This window comes from Pristiophorus japonicus, chromosome 10, assembly GCF_044704955.1.
Source record: "Pristiophorus japonicus isolate sPriJap1 chromosome 10, sPriJap1.hap1, whole genome shotgun sequence".
In the NCBI taxonomy this organism is placed as follows: Eukaryota; Metazoa; Chordata; class Chondrichthyes; family Pristiophoridae; genus Pristiophorus; species Pristiophorus japonicus.
In genome coordinates this window covers 85500612-85521308 of record NC_091986.1, presented here as the reverse complement: position 1 = coordinate 85521308, position 20697 = coordinate 85500612, and positions in this window count along the sequence as shown.

Genomic DNA, 20697 nt, shown 5'->3' with positions numbered 1-20697 from the left:
TTATGGTGATGGTTCTTCACTCTCACATTCTGGTTTAATTTCGCACCTCTCTCTTTTACTTTACCTCTATCACGATTTTCTTTCTGTCTTAATTCTGTCTCTTCTACAGACTGTGCCAAATTTTGTTTGAACCACGAGAATCTGGTTCGTGGCTGTCGTTTGAGAAACAACTCTGCTGGTGTTCAACCAGGAGTTGTACGAGGAGCATTTCGATACATAATCAAAACATTAGCCAATTTGTGATCCAATGACAACTGTCGTTTCCTTGGATTTGGATCTAACATTTGCTTTATGAGGGCACGTTTTACAATTTGTACAATGCGCTCTGCTGCACCATTCGAAGCAGGGTGGTATGGTGGAACCTTGGTATGTTTCACACCATTTTTGCTCATGAATTGTGCAAATTCTTCTGAGTGAAATTGTGGTCCATTATCCAAAACAATTTCTTCAGGGAGGCCAAATGAAGAAAATAATTTTTGTAAAATTTCCAATGTTTTACTTGTTGTTATTTTCTACATTGGAAACACCTCAACCCACTTTGAATGGCTATCAATCACAATGAACAATTGTTGTCCTTCTAACTCAGCAAAATCAATATGTAGCCTTTGCCACACCCTGGGAGACCATTTCCATGGCTGCAATGGTACTGGTGGTGGTTGCTTGTTTACCGATTGACATGCCATACACTGACTGATGATATAATCTATATCTTTATCAGGACCTGGCCACCATAAATAACTGCATGCAAAACTCTTGGTCAAGCACATTCCCAGGTGCTGATCATGGAGGTCTCCTAATAATTTGGACCTGAATTTATTTGGTATAACCACTCTTGCACCCCACATGATACAATCTTTATCAACTGATAATTCATTCCTACGAATGAAGAATGGATGAATATCTTTGTCTGTTACCTGATTTGGCCATCCATTTACAATATAATCATACACCTTTGACATCACTGGGTCACGTTTGGTTGCTCTACCAATCTCTTCAGCTGTGACTGGAAATTCATCAATGTATGAAAAATAAAACACTTCTTCCCTATCCGGTGTAACTTGTGATGGGGAAGGCAATCTAGACATTGCATCAGCATTACTGTGATCAGATGATCGTCTGTATTCAATATCATATGTATATGCTGACAAAATCAAAGCCCATCTCCGCATTCGGGCTGCAGCTAATGTTGGAACTGGGGACTTTGGATGGAGGATTGCTGTCAGGTGCTTATGGTCTGTAATGATGGTAAACTTATGACCATACAAGTATTTGTGAAACTTCTTGGCCCCAAAAATTAATGCCAAAGCTTCCCTTTCAATTTGTGCATAATTACTCTCACTGGCACTGAAAGTACATGAAGCAAAAGCAATTGGTCTTTCCTCCCCACTAAGTGATACATGAGAGGTCACTGCCCCAACTCCATATGAAGAGGCATCACATGCGAGCTTAATCTCCTTCGATATGTCATAGTGAACTAACATGGTGCTCTCTACCAATTTGCTTTTACATTCTTTGAATGCTGTATCGCATTCTTTTGACCACTTCCAATGGACCTGTTTTTTCAAAAGTTCATTCAGTGGATGTAATACTGTAGCCAAATTTGGTAGGAACTTCCCATAATAGTTCAAAAGACCCAAGAATGAACAAAGTTCAGTGACATTCCTGAGAGTGCGTGCATTTCTAATTGCATCCAATTTTTCCATGGTTGGATGTAAACCATCTTTGTCTACACTATACCCTAAGTACTCCACTGAGTTTTTAAATAACTCACACGCTCACACTTATGAGCAGACACTCGTACTCTGTGCTTCTCTAGCCGTTTGAGGACTTCATTCAATATGTTATTATGAATTTGCCTATTTGATGCTGAAATTAGTATGTCATCCAAATAACATACTACCCCCTCAATGCCTTGCAAAATCTGGTTCACCCCCCATTGGAATATGACAGGGGTGGAAGACACTCCAAATGGTAGCCTATTAAATTGATATAGGCCTAGATGAGTAGTTATAGTCAAACATGAATTGGACTCCTCATCTCGTTCAAGCTGTAAGTAGGCATTCGTCAGATCCAGTTTTGAGAAGGTCTGACCACCTGTCAGTGTTGTGAACAAATCTTCTATATTCGGCAATGTATTGGGGACATTACCCTCTCGAACCTGGTTTACGGTTACTTTATAATCACCACACAATCTTACCTTACCATCAGACTTAGGTATAACAACAATGGGTGTAGCCCAATTACATTGATCTATCTTACAAATAATGTTCTCAGTCTCTAGTCTTTTGACTTCTTGCTCAACTTTCTCCTTGAGTGCATATGGTACGGAACGTGGCTTGTAATAAACCGATCTAGCGTCCTTCTGTATCCTGCCACTCGCCTTGAAGCCTTGGATCGGACTGCCCGTTTCACAGAACACCTTCGGATACTTCTTGATAACCTCATCCATTGATGAAAATCTCGCTTCCACACAGAAAATCTTACTCCAATCCAGCTTGAGTGAGCTCAACCAATTTCTTCCTAGTAAGGCCGGCTTGTCTCCTTTCACTCCAATTAGAGGCAAGTTCTGAAATTGATCTTTATATTTCACCAGTACAGTGATACGACCTACCACAGGAATTTTATCTCCCGAGTAGCCTCGCAGCTCTATCTTGGATTTCTCCAGTTGAACATCACGCAATTTGTCGCGGTATAGTGACTCTGATACTACACTCACGGGTGCACCCGTGTCAATTTCCATTGGTATCTTGAATCCCGCAACATCTATATGGATTTTGATGCTTTCCGAATCGCTGTCCGTTAACCTCATGCTCCTGATGACGTATAACTCTAACATCTCCTCGTCCTGTTGTTGTTCTTCCATGCTATGTAGTCTCTTGGGATTTCTACTCATAGCTTTGAACGCTGGACTCATCACTTTAAAAACTGGTTTACCCTTCAGTCGGCATGCCTTCGCAAGATGCCCGGTCTTTCTGCAGAAGAAACACTCTGCCTTCACATATGGACAACTTTGAGCAATGTGTTGTCCCAGGCACCTATAGCACGACTTCGATGCTCTGTTAGAATTTCCAGTTTCTGAGAGTTTTGGGCGCCCACCGTCTTTTACTTTGAACCTGCAGGTGGTTTACCTCGGTTGACTGACGACCGTAATTATTATTTAATTCTCGGGAATATTGTTCGGCCATGCCCATCGACCTTGCTGTCTGACAAGCAATCTCAAAAGTCAATTCATCCATCATCAATAACTTCCTTCTGATCGCATCATTTTTCACCCCACAAACAAAACGATCCCGTAATGCTTGGTTTTAAAAGTTTCCAAAATTACAGTGCATCGATAGCTTTTTTAATGCTACGATGTAATCACTGATAATTTCATCAGCCTTTTGAATCCAAATCCGAAACGATAGCTTTCAGCAATTTCTAACAGTTTGGGGTTATTGTGCTGCTCCAGCTTCGTTAAAATCTCTTTAAGCGTTGTATCCTTTGGCTCATCAGGCACATGCAGATTTACAAGGGTTTCATATAATGCCAGACCCGGCTCCGATAAGAAGATCACTTTCTTATGTTCCAACACAGCCCGGTTCTGAACTGCATTATCTGGAACTTCGATTATGTTATTTGCAGTGAAATACATTTCTAGCCGATCCACATATGCTTTAAAACGTTCCCGTTCATGTCTATATTCCCCCAAATGTCCTATTACACCAGCCATTTTAATTTCTAGCTGTTCACACCGTATGCTGTGTTTTACCTTGGATTTTTGTAGCTTTTTCCAAAGACAGAAACTTCCAAAGTCTGTCTGTCGGCTGGCTGAATCCTTCACCAACAAAACTTAAGCTTTAAATCATCCGAAAAATCCCATCGCGCCGCCAAATGTGATATATTCACAAAGCGCAGCACACACAGCTCCTAACATGGCAGGCAGCTCTCTCAGACGCCTTTGGAAACTGCCTGGTTCTGTTTATTATTAACTCTGCAATTATAGTACACAATACGCCCACATCCACAGTGTGGAGCTACAAACATGACAAGCTTACAGACATTACAACAAATTAAAAGGTACTTTGACAAGAAAGTACTTCCCTTTGAATATCAGGTGGGAGACTCAGTAATGATTCCAAATTATGTGAAAAAGAAGCTGCATTTGAGTCCGGGTGGTGGTGACCACATACGATTATAGACCGATTGAACCCCGTGCTTTATCTGATTTAGTTACCGGGGAAAATGGGTGTTAAGTACAAGAAATAGTTTCATGTTAATCCGTTAAAAACTGACAAAGAGTAAATACTACACTGATCTTGTTTCCCACAGACCATGATACGGATCCTTATGATTGTCGGGACGATACTGGCCACGACCAAAGCCGAGGGAAGCTGGAGAAGCGGAAGCTGCAGCATGACTTATGAACATCATCAATGTGCTTCGAGAAGCAACAGTGCACTGAAGATCTCCGTTGGAGATGTTTTTGTACTATAGTCATTGTCATCATCATAGGCAGTCCCTCGAAATGAGGATGACTTGCTTCCACGATAAAAAGAGACAAGTTCACAGGTGTTTCAATGAAGGACCCTAACGACATCCTGAAGGGTGGAAGATGCCTGTGCATGAATTTTTTTTAACGTGGGGTGGCCATTGCACACCAGCCACCACACGGGCTTGACAGAGCTAGGTCTTGGTCCAGTGGCAAGGATTACCCAAGACGACTGGAGACCAGCTCTGCTGCACGGACCTAGTGCGCACACATATCGCAGTGTGGGCTGGTCTGTGCTGCCCCTGGGCCCCTGACCCCGAACTCGTGCCTCCCCTGGGCCCCGATCACATCCCTCTACAGTCTCTTGCCACTCCTTCACCACTCCTTCGCCGCTCCTGCTGTGTCTATCCACGCTCCAATCACCGACCTAGATTTTGATGACGTCACTCTTCATAGCCGTCGCCCTCCTGCACCAGGATGTACTATAGTAAATCCCCTATATGTGGCATATACCTTACGAGGTGGGAACCGAGTCAGGCCATTCACTTTCTCTCTCTCTAAGTTTAAAACCCATTATACAGCAGTCATCCACCTCATAGAAACATAAATAGCAGAGCTATCAGAACCCTCTCAATGTGAGCCCTGAGGAGATAAACCATATGAGGAATCAATAAGGATATTTCCCCTTCAAGGTGGGGAGTCTGTAAGAATAAAAGTGTTTAATAGTGATAAAATTGATTTTATATAAATGTTAAAAGTGTAGATTATATGGAAAGGCTGCAGTGTTGAAAGAAACACAATGGATAACTCCCCCAAGTTCATGTCTCCTCTGGCTGGGCAGAGCTCAAGAAACAAAGGAAGCATGGCTTTGGAACTCACCAAATGAGAAAAGGTGTTAATTGGAAAGCCATTAACCTAATCAAGGAATGGCAGCGGCCCTCTAGACAGACACATGTATGAGGAGAAGCCAATCAGCAACAGCCCTGGAAACAATACCCAATCCTGAGGCTTTCTGAGAAACAATGGCCTTAAGGGATGTAAAAGGTTAAGTCAAAGATTGCTGGGTCTCTCTTATCATCAGCATAATGCAAAAGTAGGACTTTCCTCCATAGACCAAGAAGCAGGCCTTGTGCTTTGCCAGAGAAAAGCGAAGTATACCTTTTTATAAATCAGTATAATTTATAAAAAGGTATAAAATTTTGCTGATTTATAAAAAGGTATAAAAAAGTATATACCTTTTATATACCTTGGGTACTGTTGGGGGAGCTGACTCATCAGGGGAAGGCAGCAGCAGCCAAATCCATGACACCAGGGGTGGGTGTGCTGCATGGGAGGGCAGGAAAATGAATGGGAGAGCTATAGTGATAGGGGATTCAATTGTAAGGGGAATAGATAGGCATTTTTGCGGCTGCAAACGAGACTCTAGGATGGTATGTTGCCTCCCTGGTGCAAGGGTCAAGGATGTCTCGGAGCGGCTGCAGTGCATTCTGGAGGGGGAGGGTGAACAGACAGTTGTCGTGGTGTATATAGGTAACAACGATATAGGTAAAAAATGGGATGAGGTCCTACAAGCTGAATTTAGGGAGCTAGGAGTTAAATTAAAAAGTAGGACCTCAAAGGTAGTAATCTCAGGAATGCTACCAGTGCCATTTACTAGTCAGAGTAGGAATTGCAGGATAGCTCAGATGAATATGTGGCTTGAGGAATGGTGCAAAGAGGAGGGATTCAAATTCCTGGGACATTGGAACCAGTTCTGGGAGAGGTGGGACCAGTATAAACCGGATGGTCTGCACCTGGGCAGGACCAGAACCGATGTCCTAGGCGAAGTGTTTGCTAGTGCTGTTGGGGAGGGGTTAAACTAAAATGGCAGGGGGATGGGAATCTTTGCAGGGAGACAGAGGGAAGTAAAAAGGGAGCTGAAGCAAAAGGTACGAAGGAGAAAAGCAATAGTGGAGGGCAGAGAAATCAAGGGCAAAAATCAAAAAGGGCCACATTTCTTTCAACATAATTCAAAAAGGACAAAAACAAAAAGTTTTTTAAAAAAGCATGAAGACTCTGAGTCTTAATGCGAGGAGCATTCGTAATAAGGTGGATGAATTGACTGTGCAGACAGCTGTTAACAGGTATGATGTAATTGGGATTACGGAGACATGGCTCCAGAGTAACCAAGGCTGGGAACTCAACATCCAGGGGTATTCAATATTCAGGAAGGACAGACCAGAAGGAAAAGGTGGTGGGGTAGAGTTACTGGTTAAAGAGGAGAGTAAAGCAATAGCAAGGAAGGACATTAGCATAGATGATGTGGAATCTATATAGGTAGAGCTGTGAAACACCAAAGGGCAGAAAACGTTAGTGGGAGTTGTGTACAGACCATCAAACAGTAGAAGGGTGGTTGGGGATGGCATCAAACAGGAAATTAGGGATGCGTGCAATAAGCGTACAACAGTTATCATGGGTGACTTTCATCTACATATTGATTGGGCTAACCAAACTGGTAGCGATACGGTGGAGGAGGATTTCCTGGAGTATATAAGGGATGTTTTTTTGGACCAATATGTCGAGGAACCAACTGGAGAGCAGACCATCCTAGACTGGGTTTTGTGTAACGAGAGAGGATTAATTAGCAATCTGGATGTGCGGGGCCCCTTGAGGAAGAGTGGCCATAATATGGTAGAATTCTTCATTGAGATGGAGAGTGACACAATTAATTCAGAGACTAGGGTCCTGAACTGAAAGAAAGGAAACTTCAACGGTATGAGACGTGAATTGACTAGGATAGACTGGAGAACGATATTTAAAGTGTTGATGGTGAATAGGCAATGGCAGACTTTTGGATGAACTACAACGATTGTACATCCCTGTGTGGCGTAAGAATAAAAAAGGGAAGGTGGCTCAACTGTGGCTAACAAGGAAAATTAGGGAAAGTGTTAAATCCAAAGAAGAGGCATATAAATTGGCCAGAAAAAGCAGCAAACCTGAGGACTGGGAGAAATTTAGAATTCAGCAGAGGAGGACTAAGGGTTTAATTAGGAGGAGGAAAATAGAGTTTGAGAGTAAGCTTGCAGGGAAGATAAAAACTGACTTGCAAAGCTCCTATAGATATCTGAAAAGAAAAAGATTAGCGAAGACTAATGTAGGTAGGTCCCTTGCAGTCAGAATCAGGTGAATTCATAATGGGGAACAAGGAAATGGCAGACAAATTGAACAAATACTTTGGTTCTGTCTTCACTAAGGAAGACACGAATAACCTCACGAAAATACTACGGGACCAAGGGTGTAGCGAGAAGAGGGAACTGAAGGAAATCCTTATCAGTCAGGAAATGGTGTTAGGGAAATTGAAGGCATTGAAGGCTGATAACTCCACAGGGCCTAATACTGTGCATCCCAGAGTACTTAAGGAAGTGGCCCTAGAAATAGTAGATGCATTGGTGGTCTTTTTCCAACATTCCATGGACTCTGGATCAGTTTGTATGGATTGGAGGTAGCTAATGTAACCCCACTTTTTAAAAAAGGAGGGAGAGAGAAAACAGGGAATTACAGACAGGTTAGCCTGACATCGGTGGTGGGGAAAATGCTGGAATCAATTATTAAAGATGTAATAGCAGTGCATCTGGAAAGCAGTGACAGGATCGGTCCAAGTCAGCATGAATTTATGAAAGGGAAATCATGCTTGACAAATCTTCTAGAGTTTTTTGAGGATGTAACTAGTGGAGTGGATAAGGGAGAACCAGTGGATGTGGTGTATTTAGACTTTCAGAAGGCTTTTGACAAGGTCCCACACAAGAGATTAGTGTGAAAAATTAAGGCACATGGTATTGGGGGTAATGTATTGACGTGGATAGAGAACTGGTCGGCAGACAGGAAGCAAATAGTGGGAATAAATGGGTCCTTTTCAGAATGGCAGGCAGTGACTAGTGGGGTGGTGCAGGGTTCAGTGCTGGGACCCCAGCTATTTACAATATATATGAATGATTTAGATGAGGGAATTAAAGGTAATATCTCCAAATTTGCAGATGACACTAAGCTGGGTGGCAGTGCGAGCTGTGAGGAGGATGCTAAGAGGCTGCAGAGGGACGTGGACAGGTTAGGTGAATGGGCAAATGTTGAGCAGATGCAGTATAATGTGGATAAACTTTGTTGGCAAAAACAAGAAGGCAGAATATTATCTGAATGGTGACAGATTAGTAAAAGGGGAGGTGCAAAGAGACCTGGGTGTCATGGTACATCAGTCATTGAAGGTAGACATGCAGGTACAGCAGGCAGTAAAGAAAGCAAATGGCATGCTGGCCTTCATAGCGAGGGGATTGAGTATAGGAACAGGGAGGTCTTACTGCAGTTGTACAGGGCCTTGGTGAGAACTCACCTTGAGTATTGTGTGCAGTTTTGGTCTCCTAATCTGAGGAAGGATGTGCTTGCTATTGAGGGACTGCAGCGAAGGTTCACCAGATTGACTCCCAGGATGGCAGGACTGACATATGAGGAAAGACTGGATCGGCTAGGCTTATACTCACTGGAATTTAGAAGAATGAGAGGGGAGCTCATAGAAACGTATAAAATTCTGATGGGACTGGACAGGTTAGATGCAGGTAGATTGTTCCCGATGTTGGGGAAGTCCAGAATCAGGGGTCAAAGTCGAAAGATAAAAGGAAGCCATGTAGGACTGAGGTAAGGAGAAACTTTTTCACCCATATACTTGTGAACCTGTGGAATTCTCTGCCACAGAAAGTTGTTCAGTCCAGTACATTGGACATATTCAAAAGGGAGTTAGATGTGGCCCTTACGGCTAAAGGGATCAACAGGTATGGAGAGAAGGCAGGGGTGGAGTACTGAGGTTGCATGATCAGCCATGATCATATTGAATGGCGATGCAAGCTCGAAGGGCCAAATGGCCTGCTCCTGTACCTATTTTCTATGTTTCTATTATTGTAACATCATTGTATTTGTTGTAACAAAGTAGATCCGTAGGATAGCTGACAACTGCTGCTAGATGTGCATGTGTGTGTGTTTAATAAACTATTCCAAATTGTTTTCAAAGAATCGGCCTTGCTGTCAATTTAATGCCAGCGATTTAGAAATCTTACAATCTGTCGTTGGGAAAATGCTGGAGTCCATTATTAAGGAAGCAGTGGCAGGACATTTGGAAAAGTATAATTCAGTCAATCAGAATCAGCATGGTTATATGAAAGGGAAATCATATTTGACAAATTTGCTGGCGTTCTTTGAGGATGTAACGAGCAGGGTAAATAAGAGGTAACCAGTGGATGTGGTGTATTTTGATTTCCAGAAGGCATTCAATAAGGTGACACATAAAAGATTACTGTACAAGATAAAAGTTCACGGGATTGGGGGTAATATATTCGCATGGCTAGAGGATTGGGAAACTAACAGAATGCAAAAAGTCGGGATAAATGGGTCATTTTCCAGTTGGCAAACAGTAACTCTTGGGGTGCCACAAGGATCGGTGCAGGGACCTCAACTATTTACAATCTATATTGATGATTTGGATATAATGTAGCCAAGTTTGCTGATGATACAAAGATGAGTGGGAAAGCAAATTGTAAGGAGGACACAAAAAATCTGTTAAGGGGTATAGACAGGCTAAGTGAGTGGGCAAAAATTTGGCAGATGGAGTATAATGTGGGAAAATGTGACATTATCTACTTTGGTAGGAAAAATAAATAAACAAATTATTATTTAAATGGAGAGAAATTACAAAATGCTGCAGTACAGAGGCACCTGAGGGTACTTGTGCATGAAACACAAAATGTTAGTATGCAGGTACAGCAAGTAATCAGGAAGGCAAATGGAATGTTGGCCTTTATTGCAAGGGGGATAGAGTATAAAAGCAGGGAAGTCCTGCTACAACTGTACAGGGTATTGGTGAGGCCACACCTAGAGTACTGCATACAGTTTTGGTCTCCTTATTTAAGGAGGGATATATTTGCATTGGAGGCAGTTCAGATAAAATTCATTAGGTTGATTCCTGAGATGAAGGGTTTGACTTATGAAGAAAGGTTGAGTAGGTTGGGCCTATACTCATTGGAGTTTAGAAGAACGAGAAGTGATCTTATTGAAACATATAAGATAATGAGGGGGCTCAACAACAGAGATGCAGAGAGGATGTTTCTACTCTTGGGGGAATCTAGAATTAGGAGGCATAGTTTCAGAATAATGGGTCGCCCATTATAACTGAGTTGAGGAGGAATTTCTTCTCCTAGAGGATTGTAAATCTGTGGAATTCTTTGCCCCAGAGAGGTGTGGAGGCTGGGTCATTGAATATATTTAAGGCGGAGATAGACAGATTTTTGAGCGATAAAGGAATAAATGGTATCGGGAGCAGGCAGGGAAATGGAGCTGAGCCCATGATCAGATCAGCCATGATCTTATTGAATGATGGAGCAGGCTTGAGGGGCAAATTGCCTACTCCTGCTCCTATTTCTTATGTTCTTTTGTAAGATGTCGGGGTCCAGAAATAACGGAGACCTAGTGGACAAGTATAAAAATGATTAACACGACTAATGGAATGTTGACCTTTATCTCAAGGAGGCTGGAATACAAAGGGGTGAAAGTTATGTTGCAGCTGTACAACAAGGGGGCATAACTTTAAAATTTGAGCGAGACCATTCAGGGGTTATGTCAGAAAGCACTTATTTACACAAAGAGTCATGGAAATCTAGAACTCTCCCCCAGAATGTTGCTGAGGCTAGGTCGATTGAAAATGTCAAAACTTAGTTTGATATATTTTTGTTACGCAATAGTATTAAGGGTTACGGAACCATTCGGGGGTTGATGGTGTTATGATACAGATTAGCCATGATCTAATTCAATAGTGTTACTGTCTCGAGGGGTTGAATGGCTGACACCTGTTCTATGTTCCGAAGTCTTTTTTTCTTTTTATAAAAACACAACAGCTAGAAATCTGAAATAAAAACAGAAAAAGCTGGAAATATGAAGCATCTGTAAAGAGAAAAGACAGTTCATGATGTTTCAGATGTGTGCCCTTTTTCCAAACTTGGTGCTTTTCTGCTTTCCCCTACTTCACTCAGATTTTCAATCATCACCAGAGGTGAGCAACAACTGATGTAGCCTCAAAATAGTTACTCAAACTCTCCAGGAAACTTGACAGCCAGTGCAGATGTGGTCAAGACAAATGACATTTTAATATCCCACATATTGGCATGGCCTCCTATTCCCCTGCCTACGTCTGGGCTGACATGAATCTGAGAATAGTGAGAATTACAAAGATGAATCACTGGGGATAATTTTGATGTTAGTGTAAAATGGGCGGTACTGGTTGTAAGTTGTGGCCCTACCAGCTGTCATCTCTGTAAAAGTCAAAAGCAAAACTAATTTACAAACATGGCCTTATCTGGTCATGGTAACACATATTAATTCACACCAAAAACGTTTTACTTCACTTATCAATCAGTCCCGCAAGCTTTCGTCTGTCATTGATGCTTGGGAAATGACAATAGAGACAGAATGAATGGGTCATGACAGAATCATGGGAAATTAGCAAACACCTGCCCATTCACAGAGGACAAACCTTTTGATTACAGAATAGGATCTGTAGCACTGTACATATTTCAAAATGCGTACAATATATTACTCTCAGGGCTCTGGAGGTGCAAACTATGATACAAAAATCCATTGTGTTTTCTGTTGCAGATTCACCGAGTTGGGAAAACAGATAGAGTGATGGCCAGTAAGAGAAAAAGCAGCTGTCATTTAGTTTGTGCAATCAGATATGGTGGTCTGGCAAATGCATGTGATATCATCTGTGCTACCAAAAATATAGAAGGCAAGAGCAACAAAAATTATATTAGCAGCTGTAGATGCTGCAAAATGTTTTCACACATTCAGACAGCGATTGCCTATTGTGTACCAAGAGAAGATGGTGCCCTCAATGTCAATGACTGTAGTGATTTTAAAATGGCTTTCCTTGTTGTTTCTCCCCATTAGCCCTCAATTGTCACATGGCAACTTGGCAGAGTGGGGTAACAACCAGTTTTGAAAAAGCAAGGATGAATTACATTTGATTGCCTCACAAGCCAACACTGTCAGCAGTCCGGGTAGGCTTCATATATCTCTTTTGCTAATTTTCTATTTTGGGACAAGTCTTTGTAAGGAGTTATCAATATGGATTTGGAACAGAAAGAGCCCAGCATTATTTTCATAAATTAAAAAAGTAAGATTACTACATGCAGGCAATGTAATAACATTTCTTCTAAAGAGAATGTTAATCTTGTAACACAAATTATGCTATTTTGTTAGGTATTTTGTAAATAGAAATAGAAAGACTGGCCAATAACTTCATGACCCTCGACACACCAATTATTCAATAAATTAATAATAGCAGAAAACTGAAATCCCCATAACACCAATTTGGCTAAGAGCACGCTTTTGTTATCAATCCGAAATACTCATAAAATAAATCAACTGTGTATTGATTTTTTGAATAAGAACGGAGTTTTAAAACAAACAGGGACTCAAATATTACTGTGCATCAGAAAGCTGAAAATGACAAACTAGACTCCATAGAGTAATGTTGGCTAGCCTTGTACATTATTTTTAATTTTGTTGCTTTCCATTAAATAATATAAGGCAGCAAATCTGTGTTGTTTTACTGTTGCAAAGTAGAACCCTGATTTTGGACAAAGAAAATTGACCCTGATTTTAAGCCGGCCTATGGGGTCAGGGATGGAGGAGGATGAACAGGTAAAATTGAGAAAATGAGCTTACTGCACCAATTCCCAATAGAAACCTGTCGATAGAAATCTGAACTCCGGAGCGGATTTGGATCTTAAACACACCCACCAGAAACAGGTAGGGACCTCGATAATCAATTCAAATAGGGGCCAATTATATAATTTGGACCACAGTGCTATTTTAGCTGCGAAGTCGCTGCATAAATTGTAATGACATTGGCTTCACAAATTGATTGGCATAACTAGCATTCCGCATTCACCCTGTTACCCGTCCACCCAGAGTTAATATCGGAGCCATTATGAATGAGCTTCAGTTTCAAAAAAAGTTCTTCTTCACATGGAGCCCAGCTAACATGATTGAACTGCAAGATGCATTTTGATCACCTGTGTACCAAGCTGTGCCATTTCTTGCATTCCCTAGGGGCAAGGACACTCATAATTAGTAGTTCTCATTAAATCATCATTTGTAATGATTCTTGTATTATTTTCACTAACGGAGGTGGTTTTGTCAGTTTACAAATGAGATGACAGAAAACCAGCCAGAAGTTTTCAAGCCATCAAAAAATTACAGCATTAACTCTGAAGATAAAATAAATTAATAAAATGCCAGTTTAAGCTGGTCTTAATTAGAAACGACATTTTATATTAAAAGCGCACCCATTTAAAACAAACACTGAGCTGGTCTGGCTGATCTTTATTGCAGTGATGTTGTGTATATAATTCATGTGTGCTGACATGTTATATTGATTTCATCCTTACACGTAGCTTTATTAATTTTCAAAGTTCACATAGACAAATGTGCTCTGCTCAAAGAGAGATGTGTAGAAAATGAATTATGATGCAAGTAGAAATCAAGAACAAGCTACAGTTTTACCATTGGTTGAATCTTGTAATTGTTTTTCTATTTTAACCTTGCAGGCCTGCTTTAGCATTCAGCTTCATTAACCATTTTTCCATCGTTTGAACAACAGAGCTACTAATCACTTATTAATTAAATGTTTCAGACAGGCAGCGCTGCTTTTTTTTTATTTTGTTGAGAATAATAATCTTACCAGTTTGGAGTGAGATTGATAACAGCAGCAATAACAAATCCTGGCCTCATTAAGATTCCAGTTTTTGCTTTTCAAATTGGAGAAACACTAGTAATAGTAATGGATTGGTCATGCAATAGACATTCAGAAATATGAAAGTAGAAGCATTATTTTGTAGCTGATGTAAATAATTAAATGTATAGTAGTACAATGGGACTGCTAGAAACAAACCCAACCTTGTTATCAAGCTCCCAGTTATTGCTCCATTGCTGCAATAGGGGTTCTGGATCCTTGCTCTTGACTCTTTCAATTTATGCAGATAAGGTATATACACCTTTATTACATTATTCCTTATAATGCAAAATGCTTAGCTCCTGAACAGTTATAATGAGAGTAGAACATACTTAGAATCCAATCAGATTTTTTAAAAATAATTTTATTATTCTTAACATACTATTACTTTCATTAGGAAATGGTTACTTGTTATATAGAAAGTATAGTTAAACATGAATGCAGAATTTGAAAATCTTCCCTCACTAAGTGGGATAAAAAATTGATAGTCCCTAAAAACGGACGCAATCAACCTGCACCCATTCGATCAGATGCCGGCAACATGCAAACATCATGCTGCCTCGTAATTTACACGATTGCAGTGTGCAGTCCAGCACTGAATTCATTGCTGAGTGGCTGCATGCTCAGCAGGGCAAAGTAAAGCTAGTCTGCACTTTTTAAAGCCAGCCTGCACCTATTAAAGGGGAGGAGCAATTTGACGAGTGCAGATGCTGGAAGTCATTCCAGAAGTGAGTTTGACCTGGCAAAGAAATAGGAGAGGGCTCCAAGGTTCTCCAAAGCAGCACTGGAGGCTTAGTGCAGGAGGTGGACTGGAGCAGAGAGGTCCTCTATCCACAGAGGGCCAGGAAGCCCTCCAGACAGACACTGCAAAGGCAGTGGGAGCAGATAGCCGTGGAAGTAAATGTTGCTCCGAGAACCTGGATGCCATGCCGAAAGACGTTCAATGACCTCTCATGAGTGATCAAGGTCAGTGAATGCATCTTCAAATATCATATCCTACCAACTGCACCACTAGCCTCAGCCACTGCTCAGTTGTCCACACCCTTATCACTCACCTACCAACAATCTCTATCCATCACGACGTAAATCTCACATTCATGCACTCCACCTCACCCTCACAGTTACCACTGCTGCAAACTTCACACCCAGATCTCACAGCTTGCATACACTGCCAGCGATTCAACCATGGAAGCCACATCAAACAAACACATTGCACCACACTCACTAACATACGTCCCTCTCTGTTGCAGGACAAGGTTGTGCGTAACCGCAGGCAGCAGCAGCTAACCGGAGGGGGACAGGTTTTCTTGTATATCCTTACCCTGAGCGAGGAGATGGTGCTTGGCATTATTGGAATTGCCGTGACTGAGCCCTTGGCCAGCGATGGGGCTGAAACCATTGAAGATAACATTATGCTCATAACTAATCCTCCTTCTAACATCCCACTTCCCCCTCGTCCCACAATCTCTTCTGATTTACAAGCTACCGAACGTGTAAGCATGCACATCTTGCTTTCCCCTCTCTCCTCACCACAACTCTGCCTTTGTGCCTTTCTCCTTTCAGATAGACAAGAACTCCACCCTGGCAGGCAGTGATGGAAGAGGATGATGATACTGATGAAGAAGAAACACCATCAATCGATCTCACACTCGCAGCCACCAGCTCAGATACTGGCAATGCGCGTACATTAAAGGGTAGCATAGAGGCAAGATCTGCATGTGGTGAGTTATCAGGCATGAGTGGGCTGCAGCAGGGCAGGGGGCAAGGGTAGCGCAGGTGACAGCATCCTGGAATGCGATGTCGCACATGAGTCCTGCTGCACAGGACTTAGATGAGGACCTCGATGGGGCAGCCTACAGAAGAATGCTGATGGGTGTGAACAATGAAATGCTTGGTGCATTGGCAGGCCTGGCAGAAAGCCTGTATGCAACATCAAGGAGCATGGAGGAGTCCAACGCCAATCTTGCACAGGGCTTTGTGCATTGTTTGGAGCCCATCCTTTCCAGCATGGATTGGCTGGGCAGATACATTAGCTTACTTGTGGACCAACCATGCGCACCACCAGTATCTAATTGTCGATGTCTCAGCTTCCATTGCAGTACAAGCAGAAACCACCCAACATCTGACTGCTGCTGTTGCCATTATGGCTGTGGTTACCAGTGTTGAAAGAGGCTTGCAGAGTGCCACAGCAGTCTAACAATCTGTCCTCCAACAGATTACCAGGATTGCTGAGGTGCCACCCTGGGAGAGTGGCAGTGGCTCCATAGAACATGAACCTGCTGTTCTCTCTCAGGATGACAGCGTTTGTCCTCCCACCTTTGCCACTCCATCAGTGCCCTTGCTGTTGCCTGTCATCCAGCCAGCCCAGACTGCTGCTGCCCATGCTGAGATGGTACAGTCTAATGCTGGGCCTTCTAGGCTCAAAGCTGCTCAAGATTGCCTTCCAAAGCTATCTGCAATCTCTTCATTTGAAGGTCAGCAGCCTTCCACCTGCCATGCTGCAGCCACTGGGGTAGCACTGTGTAGGAGCACTAGGACAAGCAAAGGCACTTGTAAGACATGCACGAAGGGAATAAACAATGGTGATTATTTGATTTTGTTCTGTAATATTGGATGGATTGATATATAAAGTTGGTAAGGAATGTTTGTTTTGTGGTGGCTTTTATTGTAGCATTGTGTACAAGAAGACGCTCTGATGGTCTGTAACAGAGGGAAGGTAAGGTGTGGGACTGTGGGTGAATGGAGAGTTGGGGTTGTGTTCATTGGTACTGCAGTCTGATCAGTTGATAGTGAGCAGCCTGGCCAGAAAGAGGCCATCTGAGTTGCCTCCTCCCTTCCTCTTCTCCTCCTCTTCCACCTTCTGCTCTTCCTCCTCATTGCTGTGCCATATACCTGGTGGAGGTTGTGCAGCATCTTGAGACACGCTGTGGCGAATACTGCAAGGCTCCTCCAGAATGGTCCAGGCAGTGGAAGGATTGTTTAAGGACCCCACACATTCCATGTGACAGCATGGCTTTCGTTACATGCATGCTCTCACATGTGGTTGGATTGCGCACTGGAGTCATGAGCCAGGTGGTTTGTGCATAGCCTTTGTCGTCCAATGGCCACCCTCTGGTTTGTCATGGTGGTTCAAATGCTGATAATACAACAGTCTGCTGCAGAATAAAGGCATTATGGCTACTGCCAGGATATCTTGCTTGATGTGATGAGTATGGACGCACACTAGACATTGAATGAGTTGAATCCCTTCTGGTTGTGGTGCATTTCTGAATTCACATGCGGCATCTGCAAAGCAACGGCACCCTGCGCCATGGGGAAGCCATGTTCCTGCTTCTCTCTGGCAAGAGAGAATTACATGTATTAACCTCTCCTTGCTTACAGGGTCTCAGTGACCTCCCTTATGCAACGGCGAACAGCGAACTGTGAGATATTGCAAGCATCACCTGCTCCAGCCTGGAAGGAGCCCGACGCATAAAAATTCATGTTAACACTCACCTTCACAGCTATTGGCATTACCATCCTCGCCCTGCTCTGAGGCTGCAGGTTTGCCTGCAACAGGTGACAGATTTCAGCGAGCACCTCTTTAGTGAAGCGGAGACGTTGCATGCACTGTTCTTCACTGAGGTTGAGGTAAGAGAATTGCTCCCTGAAGACTCTGGGTGGTCCTGCTGAGAGCCCTCCTCGCTACCCCTGTTCCAGCAGCTTGTCTTCCTCTGTGTCACCTCTGCTCATTCTCCCCAATGTATTGCAGGCCAAGGGTGATACAAACTACAGCACCCATGTCTGGGAGCAACTGGACTGAGCAGAAATTTTGAAGTAACCTCCCACACCACTCCCAGGATACTTCAGCAACTTCAAATAAAATGGCAAACCAAGAAGCCATAAACTCACCAAGGGCCAGTAGAAATCAATCAGCAACTAACCTGAAAGAAGGTGATGATCCTTTTAAATAGCTTTGGTGGGGGGCCTTTCTGCTGCTGAATGCATGTTCACCTTCAGAGAGGGCATTAGCGCCAGTGTTGAGGTTGAAATTGGCAATGCTGGTGTCTTTCCCCATAGTCCTGAATTTTTTCCTTTTTAAGTTTATATCCACTTTCATTTTAAAAGTTACGATTGAACCTTCTTCCATCACCTTTACAGGCAGTGCATTCCAGATCGTAAAAAATATTCCCCTCATCTCCCCTCTGGTTTTTTTGCTACTTGGATATAATGTTATTAAATCATCTTAGTTGCTATTTCACGGGATGTTTCCTGTTTTTAGCTGGGCTAGACCCAGCATGACTGATATTATTGGGTTCATCTGGTGAATGAGAAAGGCCTGTAGTTCACAAGCATCACAAACACTGAAGTGACCCCTGAGATGTACAGCTATTGTGTGATATTCTATGATTCTATGACAATGTCAACAAAAGGATTGAAATGAAGATGAATGGGTGAAATTTACCCTTCATGTTAGCAATTCTTTCACTAATTGTTTTGCTGACAAATTATGCAAATGTTCTTGCTCCCAATAGAATTACTACAGACAATATATCCCCTGCATACTTACCATTTAAAATAAGAAAACAATGTTGAACCTCTCTTATCCAACACCCTCGGGACCTGCCCTGTGCCGGATAAGGGATTTTGCTGGACAAGGGGAGGTCACATTAAATTGGATGGTACAGTTACTGGCCAAGGGGATATCGGGGCTGGCTGGCTTGGGGCTGGGAGTGCGGCAGAGAGATCGTGGGGGTTGGGGCAGTGGATCGCAGGATCAGGCCAGTGATTGCGAGAGTCGGCAGCGAGGAACGACTTCAATTTGTTCAATTTGTTCATGTCGGAGCGGCTGGGAATGGTGCCGGAAGCGGGTGGTACCGGATAAGGGAATCCCAGATAAGGGAGTTTCAACCTGTACTTTAATTTTCTGGCACCTTCGATTACCTCAGGACATCCCAAAGCGCTTTACATCCAATTAAGTACTATTTAAAATGTAGTCATTTTTGTAATGTGGAAAAGCAGCAGCCAGAATAATGTGCAGAGCAAGGTCCAACAAACAGCAATGAGATAATGGCCAGATAATCTGTTTTAGTGATGTTGGTTGAGGGATAAATATTGGCCAGGTCATTTGGGAAAACTCCCTTACTATTCTTTGAAATAGTGCCATGGGATTTTTTACCTCCACCTGAGATGGCGGATGAAGTCTCGGTTTAACATCTCATCCAAAAGACAGCACCTCCTATTAGCTTAAATATTGTGCTCTAGTCTCTATAATTGGACTTGAAGCCACAGGGGCTGAAATTGCCCCATTTTTTAAGAGCAGTTACGGGGGCGGTAATGAGTTTCCACCCAGTTGGGGGACGGACTCTATGACGATCAGGGCATTGCCCTCGTGATTCTTTGAGGCGGAAAAGGTATCCGTCCCGCTCCTGTGCAAGCGCTGATGACATCATTCAAGTGCGCACCGCCTGGTCCTTGCTCCAGAAGCGACATTGCCTTCAAACAGTTGATCGACCGCGTGTCAGTGCCGTCGACAGCTACATGATGGGAAGCAGCCATTTTATTTTAATTGTCTGCTGACTCTGCAGTTAGTCCGACAGTGGTGGCCACGGGTTCAGCTGGGCCGACAACAGGCAACCCGGCACCCCCTTTTGGGTGCCGGGCCAACTGCCCAGCCGAAGCCCTCTCTGGTGGGTCAGTGGACGCCAAGTAGGCCTCACAGCATCCCTCCCCTTTAATTGAAGGGGAGGGATGTAGCTAAGCTTCAGCGCAATGCGGAATGTCCACCTGACGCTGATGACACTGACTGCCTTCCGCCCCGCTCCCGACTCGCTTCCGCCCCTCTGCCACCCACAACACCGCCCCGATGATTTTTCACAACCTTCTGACTCGAGAGGCAAGAGTTCAATCACTATGCCACAGCTGACACTGTTTAAAGCTGTATAAAATCCTAACTAGTCAATAGACGATCAAATCAAACATCCAGAATCCCGTAAATCATACTTTCCAATTTTCCCAGTTGAAGAAATATGGTAATTTGCTGTTTAATTAGGATAAGCCTACAAATGCCATGAGTCCATTTTTTCCTCCATTCTGTAAAGTGCCTTGAGACATATTTTTGTACATGAATATTGCGATAAAACTGTAAGTTATTGGACATCAGGGAGGAGGTTGAAACCAAATTCTAAACCTGAAGTAATGCAAGCTGGACCAGTTGCTGCTCATTTCACAAATACATGAAGTTGACTTAGTTCAGATGCTTCAATTTTGTGTTGGCTTATGCCTTTAAAATCATGACTATGTCCACACATAAGGGGATAGAATCTCCCTCCCTATCTATATCCACCCTTTTTCATGTTGCAGCAGGTGTTGAGGTGAAAGGCTTTAAAACTCAGTCATAGCACTTTCGCCTCTGAATTAGAAGGTTGTAGATTCA